At 42.2% G+C, this 10,212-nt stretch overlaps 1 long non-coding RNA gene across 1 annotated transcript; it reads right to left on the reverse strand.

The window, feature by feature from the left end:
• Positions 1-7,246: 7,246 nt before the first annotated feature.
• On the reverse strand, positions 7,247-9,588 carry LOC309715930. Its single transcript, XR_014279334.1, has 2 exons — positions 8,326-9,588; positions 7,247-7,617 (listed from the first exon to the last, which is right to left on the reverse strand). It is a non-coding gene; the product is annotated as an uncharacterized lncRNA (long non-coding RNA).
• Positions 9,589-10,212: the final 624 nt, after the last annotated feature.

The following is a 10,212-nucleotide window of genomic DNA, read 5'->3' on the forward strand; positions in this document are numbered from 1 at the left end:
GATTGATCAATTTTGAGTGTTTTGACTTGTAATGAATGTAATGAGGCAAACAATACAAACAAAATAATAAGCAACATGTCAGTGGAAAGCCAAACAACTTTAAATTGCAAGTCTCATCCACCCAAACACACATTCATACAGCTCTTTTTACTTTTTTAATCTCCAACATTCTCTCTCTCTCTCTACCTCTCTCTCTCTCTCTCTCTCTCTCTCTCACACACACACACACACACACACACACACACACACACACGCACACGCGCACACAAAATCCAATGTAACCCAATGGATGCACGGTATCATTTGTAACTTAGGGATCAGTATTTGCTCAAAGATACCACAACATGCTAACTGAAGGATGCAGGGATCGAGTCAAACATTTGGTATATTGTCTTTGTTGCATTTCCAATTAAATATGATAGGCTTTAAATTTGCACTTTTAAATTTTCCATTTTATGACAAAGAGTATTCCATATTTTGTTATATTTTTTAAACTCTTAATTCTCAAAATTAGAGCCAACAACATTGTTTGGACCTATATTCACTAAGCTGTTTGGAGACCAACTTGAATTTAAGGCACCTGGTGTGCTTGCAAAGTAAATGGCAATAGCTAATAAATAACGCTTTTATGTAAATCAAATCAAAAATCAAATCACTTTTATTGTCACATCACATGTGCAGGTACATTGGTACAGCACATGTGAGTGAAATTCTTGTGTGCGAGCTTCACAAGCAACAGAGTTGTGCAAAATACAATAATGTAAACAAGGAAAATACAAGAATGGCTACATCTGAAACTAATAAATATATGTACAATATATAATAGTATATGCATTTCTGGATGTGTATACTAAATATTTTTCTACGTGTGTGTGTGTGTGTGTGTGTGTGTGTGTACACATATTTTACAAATTAAATAGAGTAAACAATAAATAAAATATATAAAATAAAATATACAGAGTGAGACATGTGCAAAACAGTGGCGTTACTGTACAGTATGGAGTGCATAATGTTAAAGTTCCAGTAGTGAAGCTGAGGTGTCTATGAAGTGTTCAGCAGTCTGATGGCCTGATGGAAGAAGCTGTCTCTCAGTCTGCTGGTACGGGACCGGATGCTGCAGAACCTCCTTCCTGATGGAAGTAGTCTGAACAGTTTATGGCTGGGGTGACTGGAGTCCTTGATGATCCTCCCCGCTTTCCTCAGGCACCGCTTCCTGTAGATGTCTTGGAGGGAGGGAAGCTCACCTCCAATTATCCGTTCAGAGCACCGCACTACTCGCTGGAGAGCTTTGCAGTTGTAGGCGGTGCTGTTGCCATACCAGGTGGTGATGCATCCAGTGAGGATGCTCTCAATGGCACAGCGATAGAAGGTCCTGAGGATGCGGGGGCTCATGCCGAATCTTTTCAGTCTCCTGAGAAAGAAGAGGCGCTACTGCGCCTTCTTCACTGTTTTGTTTGTGTGTACTGACCACGTAAGATCCTCAGCCAGATGTACACCAAGGAACCGGAAGCTGCTCACTCTCTCCACAGCAGCGCCGTTGATGGTGATGGGGGTGTGTACTTCTCTGCACCTCCGGAAGTCCACTATCAACTCCTTTGTCTTTGCGACGTTGAGGGTGAGATGGTTGTCTTGACACCAGTGGGTCAGGGTGCTGACCTCCTCCCTGTAAGCCGTCTCATCACTGTTGGTGATAAGACCCACCACTGTAGTGTCGTCCGCAAACTTCACAATGATGTTGGAGTTGTTAGTGGCCGTGCAGTCGTAGGTGTAGAGTGAGTACAGGAGAGGGCTCAGTACACACCCCTGTGGAGCACCAGTGTTCAGTGTGACGGGGGATGAGGTGATGCTGCCCAGTCTGACCACCTGGCGTCTGTCAGACAGGAAGCTAAGGATCCAGCTCCAGAGGGAGCTGCTCAGTCCTAGATCCTGCAGTTTCCTGTCCAGCTTCGAGGGAACGATGGTATTGAATGCTGAGCTGTAATCTACAAACAGCATCCTCACATACGTGTCTCTCTTCTCCAGGTGTGACAAGGCAGTATGTAGTGTCAGGGCTATGGCATCATCAGTGGACCTGTTGTGGCGGTATGCGAACTGTAGAGGGTCCAGTGAGTCGGGTAGTGCAGAGCAGATGAAGTCCCTGACCAGCTTCTCGAAGCATTTGCTTACGATGGGGGTCAGGGCTACAGGTCGCCAGTCGTTCAATGAGGAGATGGTGGAGGATTTGGGTACAGGGACGATGGTGGCCATTTTGAAGCAGGCTGGGACTACAGACAGAGAGAGGGAAAGGTTGAAGATGTGCGTGAACACTCCAGCCAGCTGAGCCGCGCATGACTTGAGGACGCGGCCGGGAATCCCGTCCGGACCAGTAGCTTTGCGTGCGTTCACCTTCCTGAAGCACCTCCGCACATCCTCCTCAGACACAGTGTGCGCACTGACGTCATCCGCGGTGCGCACACTGTCCGGTCTCATGGTGTTCGCTGTGTCGAATCTAGCGTAGAATACGTTTAGATCCTCACACAGAGAGGCCGTGGTCTGCGGTGTGCTGGTTTTCCCTCTAAAGTCTGCGATCGTGTTTAGTCCCTGCCACATACTCCGAGGGTTGTCAAACTGTTGCTCCACCCTGTCCCTGTACTCACGTTTGGCTGCTTTGATCGTCTTCCGGAGTTGGTAATGTGCGTGTTTGTAGTCCGATGTGTTCGCGGAGGCAAAGGCCGTGCTCCGTGCCGCCAGTGCCGCCCGAACATCTCCGTTAATCCAGGGTTTTTGATTTGGGAAGGATTTAACTGTTCTGGATGGGACGACATCTTCCACGCATTTCCTGATAAATCCGCAGACCGAGTCTGTGTACTCATCAATGTCTCTAGCAGCCACGTGAAACATTTCCCAGTCCGCGTGATCAAAACAGTCCCGCAGCGCAGACTCCGATTGGTCCGTCCAACAGTGCACCGCCCTCCGGGTTGGAGCTTCCTGTTTCAGCTTCTGCCTGTAGGCGGGCAGGAGCAGGATGGAGCGGTGATCTGATTGGCCGAATGGGGCGCGGGGGAGGGCTTTGTACGCATCCCGGAAAGAGGTGTAGCAGTGGTCGAGTAGCCGATCTCCACGAGTGTTAAAATGGATGTGTTGGTGGAGTTTGGGTGAGACTTTCTTCAGGTTTCCCTTATTAAAGTCTCCGGCTGTGATAAACGCTGCCTCTTGGTGTGCGGTTTCCTCGCTGCTGATCGCGCTGTACAGTTCCCTGAGTGCTCGGTCAGTGTCGGCTTGTGGGGGAATGTAAACAGCCATAATAATCACTGCTGTAAATTCCCTCGGTAGCCAGAATGGCCGGCACTTAATCATCAGGTACTCCAGGTCCGGTGAGCAGAAGGATTTGACCGGGTGCACGTTCGCATAATCACACCAGCTGTTGTTGATCATGAAACACACACCACCGCCTCTGCTTTTCCCAGTAAGATCCTGTGACCTGTCCGTGCGATGCACGGAGAACCCCGGTAGTTGTATTGCGGAGTCCGGTACCTTGTCCGATAGCCAGGTTTCTGTGAGGCAGATCACGCAGCAGTCCCGCATCTCTCGCTGGAATGAGATCCGTGCCCGAAGCTCGCACAGCTTGTTCTCCAGAGACTGCACATTAGCCAGTAATAAACTGGGTAACGGTGGTCTGTTAGTGCGCCGTCTCAGTCGAACCAGAACGCCAGATCTTCTCCCTCTGCGTCGGCGTTTGCGGCCTCCAGGGCCAGAGAACAAAGGCGTCTCAGGTGAGATGAATGGGGGGTCTGCAAACGGAGCGTCCGTGTTGCAAAACTTGAACTCCGGAAAGTTATAAGAAAGACCGTCTTTTATGTCCAGTAAGGTTTGTCGGTCGTACACAAGGAGACATGTGCTACTCGCGAAAAAATGAAGGAAAAGTAAAATTAAACACAGAAAAAAGCTGTTGCTTGGGGGAGCTCGCGACAAGGCTGCCATACTCAGCGCCATCTTGTTCATTCAGCTAAATAAGCTAAAGTAAAAAGTACTGTACATTGTGTAGAGTGAGGTATGAAGAATATCCATCACAATAGAGTAACAGATAGACAGAGACATACACAGACCTTGCCCCAATTTAGAATCTGGAGTTAACCAAACAACCATGAATTCGGACTGTTGTCCAAAGACATTACCTATAGAAAATCTGTCCTCTGATTTTATAACGCAGTGCTACAGTGCAAGAATATCAAAAACAGTAATGTTGGTTCACCTAATGTGTGTAGCAGTTGTTGTTATTGTTGTTTTATTTAATGACCAAATTAATCTCAAAAGTAATCCAAGTTTCCACCATTCTGCTTTGTTGTGAGATCAAATGTAAAGTACTTGGTTAAAGTCTTCAAAGTTCTGTCTAACTGATTTTAAGCCAGAGGTTAGACAAGTTTCTTATGGGCCTGTTAGTTTCACATTAATGCTGCAGATGAGACAGTGACAGAAAAAGAAAGAAACTGTGGTTTGTAACTGTCAGTCTCACTCTTGGCTTAATTTGTTATTATATTAGTTGTCTCTAAAAAGGCAAGCAACTGTATGAGTGATGGTTTTAAAACTTTTTTCTGGCATTTTATCAACCATTAGGAATTAATAAAATAATGGTCAGAACAGTGGCATCAAGAGGCAAACTATTCACCAAGAATAACATGGTTATCATATACAAATACCAAACCTTAAAAAGAAGAAAACATACACCCTAACAATATCCCTTTAAATATCCCCTTAACATGCACCAGTTTCTGAATACACTGTGCAAATATGAAAAAAGGAAAATGGTTGTTAATTTCATCCATCCATCCATCCATCCATCCATCTATTCACTTATCCTTTTCAAAGTTGCAGGGGGTGCTGGAGCCTATCCCAGCTATCATAGAGCAAGAGGTGGGGTACACTGTGGACAGGTCACCAGTCTGTCACAGGGCTAACACACAGAGACAGACAACCATTCGTGCTCACATGTCACTCCCGCATTCACACCTGTGGGCAGTTTAGACTAATCAATTAACCCAACCCCACAAGCTGCATGTCTTTGGACAGTGGGAGGAAGTCGGAGTACCCAGAGGGAAGACATGGAAAGACGAGGAGAACATGCAAACTCCACACAGAAAGACCCCAGCTTGGTGGTGGAATTGAACGCATATAAATTCTTGCTGTGCAGCAACAGTGGTAACCACAGGGCCAACGTGCTTCTTTGAGGGATAGCTCAGTAGATGCTACCTACTGAGCTATCCCCCAAAGAAGCACGTTGCCACATGATCAGATCAAATCCACTGAACAGCTACCCTGAGGTACCCCTGAGCAAGATATCGTCCTTACACACTGCTCCCCGGGCACCTGATTTGTGGCTGCCCACTGCTTCACTGAGTGACTTTGTTAAATTCAGAGAGAGTAATTTCCCCATGGGGAGCAATAAAGTAAACATTACATTATCGGGATTGTCAATTTTTGTAAATTAATTTTGTAAATGGAAAATTATGTGGTTTCTAACAATTCACAGCTGATCATTGGGTTTTAAGATGGACAGTGATTTTAAATTAGACACTCAAATTAGGGCTACTGTCAAGTCCAGTTTTTATCATTTAAGACGCTTTGCAAAGGTAAGACCTATTTTATCCAGGCCGCATTTTGAAAGTGTAATTCATGCTTTTATTTCATCTCATTTGGATCACTGTAATGCACTGTAATACACTGTATTTTGGAGTTAGTGTCTTCTCTCTTGTCTGCAGCTGGTTCAAAAGGCCTCTGCACGGAAGTCATAGAATGCATTTTTATTCCTTTATGACACAGTTTGACCCTGATATTACTTTTTAATTTAATCTAATGCACTGATTTTATTGTTTTAATTTAATTTCAATTATTAGAGTTTATTTTTTAAATTTAATTTAATGTATTGTTGTTGTTTTTTCTCACGTCAACTGTACAGCACTTTGTTTTCAGCTGGGAGTTGTCTGAAAGTGCTATATAAATAAATTGCTTGCTTGCTAGCTAGACCAATTTGTACAGCTGTGGGTGCAGTAGCTGCTTTCTTTAGCAGCAAGGAGGATGACCATAAGACAACCTTCAGTCTATTAAAAATTCACAGTGCAGTCTCACACTACCACATAGAACACATGCCCTCCTTAAATGGTGAGTGAAAGCTTTTAATTTGAATTTATGCAGGTTGATACTGATTAAAACAAGATAGAGCCTTTAAAGTTTTATTTCACAAAAGTATTAATAATCACACATGTATGCTATTCTTTAGATATTATTTAACCTTTTTTTCATTTATACAAAAAGAGCTTTGTATGTAACCTTGTAAATGTTTGAATAAACTAGGGCGAGCACAACTTTAAATATAGTGTGACATGTTTCAAAATGTTGACGTCTGTGTTACAGAAACAATGATTATCATCTACATTAGCATTGCAGTTCTGGCAACAACAGCCCTGGCAAAAGGTACTCAGTTTAATAGTATGTTGTACTCAGCTTTCAATACACAAATATTGATTGAATGACCTATAATTAAAAAATTATTTATTATAGTTAAAGATTTATATTTGAGGATTACTTATAGTACTTACAGTGCAGGTAGTAATTATACTGGATGAGCCTAAAATTAAAATATATAATTTGTCAGTTTTATTTTATTTATATATTTGGTTTCATTTCAATATATATTTTACATAATATGGTTTTTTTTTCTTTTAGGTTCAGGTGAATGCATTTTCTCTGAATCTTCTGCAACTTGTTTTGGCGCTACAGGACAGCCGGTAATTTTTCATCTGTCATATAAACGTGGTACTTCGATTGTAATAACGAAGGATGACAAACACAGGATTTTGAAAATAAGCAATCAAGGGAAAGTTACATTAGATAAGGAATATGTAAATCAATCAGACAGCATAGACACTGTAATACTCAAAGTAGGTGAAGCCTCGAAGAAACATTCTGGACATTACCAGTTGGAAGAACATGATCATGATGGAAAGTTACTGAAAAAAATGAATGTATATCTAAAAATACAAGGTAAGTTGTTTTTTTGTTTGTTTGTTTGTTTTGTTTTAAACTCAAAATTATGTTTAATGTTAAGATATACAAACTGTTATGTTTTATTAAAAGATTTATAAATGCACATGTAGCCAAGTACAGGATAGGGTAGGGGAAATTAAAGTAAGATGGAGAGAATGGGCCAATAGCTAGATTCGCAGGAGGGATAAAGGGAGTTGCGTGGAGAAGAATGACTGGAGCCACAGGTAAAGTTGCTATGAATTGTATTAAACTATTTAGCAACAATTTAACAGCATTTTATGAACAGGAATGAAAACATAAAATAAAATACAGTGACAGCAATAATAATAACAGTCAGAATCCTATCTGAGCTCAGATATGTCAGTCTTGCCGGCTTAATAGTCAGTGTTCAGTCAAGTCAAATCCAACAGGTCAAAAGTCTGTGATTGGTGCGATTTCGTCCTACCGCACTGTTGCAATTGTTCGTGAGAGAAGAGCAACCTGCCCTTCTGGGCCAACTCAGAATGGCTGTGGTTCGGTTCGGTTCAAAGGGAAAGGCTCGCCATCTTCCTCGTCAGGAAGAGATCCAGGTCTCACGATCCCATAAAAAAACCTAGCCTGTAAACAACAGGACTATTACTAATTCAGTTCACACTCTAATGATATACATGGCCATATGTAAATAATGTAAGTGCTATAACAAAACAAGCACAAAACATTAATTCTAATTTCTAACTATAGTCTATACAGTGCATCTTAATCATGAATGCAATCTTTAAATCACAATCAGCTTATTCTATCGTCAAGGTGCACATTTCTATCAGAAATCAGAAATAAACCATAAACTATGGTAGATTATTTTTTTACAGTATTGCCCTTTAACTGAATTACAGGAGCATTGCTTTACACTGCATAGCAATGAAGCAATATATTATTTACACTCAATGTACAGAATAAAATTACCAAAAGAATATACAAAAACCCACAGGCTGTAGTTTTACAGTATGTGGTAACGTATCAGCACAGTAAGAATACACACGGACATCTATCCAGTGCCGCTCGAGCATCAAATGTAACAAAATAAAGTAGATTCATGACCTTTAAGATCAACATTAACTTATTCCATCATCTAATTTTAGTGCATTTAATATTCAACAAGTAATACTAGAACATCATCAGCACACAAGCTGAGTGCTCAAAATGGCTGAACTCAGTGAGAAACCCCGTGTGTTCTCCCACAGTGAAAACGTGGTCAGCTACAGCTATGAGCATTAGGCTAGTTAGCTTTTCAATTAGCCTGATTCGCCCAGTCCCAGTTTAACTCACCAGCACACTTCTAATGTTCAACTCTCAGAGAGGATCTTGTTCAACTCTCAGAGAGGATCTTGTTCAACTCTCAGAGAGGATCTTGTTCAACTCTCAGAGAGGATCTTGTCCACTTCATCCGCTCCCGCGCAGATCGCGATGGTTTCAAGGTCCGAAATGTTCACAATAAATCAGGTCCGTTTCTCCAAGGTCCATGCAGATCTCCGGTATGGATATTTGCTCAATTTATCAAGTTAATAGTTATTTTCCAGCGAAAAGCTTGGCGGTGAAAATCAGTGATGGTCTCGTGCACCTCCGTCTCTCTCTGTGTCTGAGCACGTGACGGTACAGAGCAGGGGAAGGCGGGGCTTGTTCCTTCCTAACCAGTAGGGGTGTTAAATATACTCTTTGGGTTTTATTCTTATATTTATAGTATTTATCTTTTATTATTGATTTATTTTTGATCAACTCAGTGATTAACAGAGTAATGATAAATCCCAATTAACAATAACATGTTGTAGTGCATTACTGAGTCGTGTAAACTCACTGGGTTACATCCTCCCCTCTTAAATCTCATGCACGTCCCCGTGCATGGCTCTGGGGGAATAGGTAACATCATGAGCAAGGGAGTCGATGAAAGCTTTGTTCAATCCTTGAAAGAGTGATTTAACCACTGTTACTAGTGGGTTACCTAGCTGAGGATAAGTGAGTCTTTGGGATGGTTGGCGAATTCTTTCAGATCTTCTGATCTGTGTTTCTGTTTGCAAGGTTTCAGGTTCATCATCGTTTTCAACTTGTCTTTCAGGTGAAAGTTGATGAGTTGAGTTCTCTGACAACGGTGAATCTGACAAACTGGTCGACAAAACATTTTTGTCTTTTCGAGTGTCTGTTTCAGACTCACTTGGTGTGTTATTTTGTAGGCTTGTGTCACTTTCACTTGGTGATACGTTTGTTTCACTTTCACATTCTGTCTGAGGTAGGTCTGTTTCACGGTCCATTTGAGGTAAGTTGGTGTCAGTTGAACTTCCAATTTCGCCTTCAGGTAAGTATGTTTCAGTTTCGTTCTCAGTTTCCTTTTCAGGTAAGTCTGTCATGTCCGGTAATGTGTTAGGTTGTTCGTTATCATTTACAGGATCTTTGTTTTGTTTGAATCCTTGTGTTGGCGGCATGGCGCATACTTGGTAGAAATGTCTGTCTTTCACTTGTGGAGGTTCAGGGTAATAAAACTCATCTTCCTCTTCCTCAAGTGTTTGGTCGGAGTCAACTTCCAAAGCTGAACTTTGTCTTGTGTGTGGTCTGTTAGTTTTTGTGACTCGCTCGGGTTCATGCTCTGTTGGTGAGAGAAATCCACAGGGAAGTAACAGATCTCTGTGGAGCGTTCTGTTGGGTCCATCTCCGTTTTCTGGTTTTACAGTGTATACTGGTAAGTTTTCCATTTGTTTGGTAACAATATACACTGTTTGCTCCCATTTGTCCGCTAATTTGTGCTTCTCTCTCAGGCGGAGATTTCGAACCAAGACTCTGTCTCCCACATGTAGTGTGGATTCACGGATGATTTTGTCAAACCGTTTCTTGTTTTTGTCTGCTACTTTCTGGGAGTTTTTGATGGCTATTTCGTAGCTCTGTTCGAGGTAGCTTTTCAACTGCTTGACGTATTGAGAGTGAGTCAACTGTGGCTTGTTTGGCTGTGGCAGGCCAAAGGCAATATCAATGGGCAAGCGAGGCTGTCTACCAAACATTAACTCATAAGGAGAATAGCCTGTTACATCATTTTTTGTACAGTTATAAGCGTGAGTAAGTGGTTTTACGAAGTCACGCCAGTGATGTTTCTCGGTGTCTTTCAAGGTACCAAGCATACTGAGTAATGTGCGATTGTATCGCTCAACAGGGTTGCCACGAGGATGATAA

This window comes from Aulonocara stuartgranti, assembly GCF_965226115.1.
Source record: "Aulonocara stuartgranti genome assembly, chromosome: 10".
In the NCBI taxonomy this organism is placed as follows: Eukaryota; Metazoa; Chordata; class Actinopteri; order Cichliformes; family Cichlidae; genus Aulonocara; species Aulonocara stuartgranti.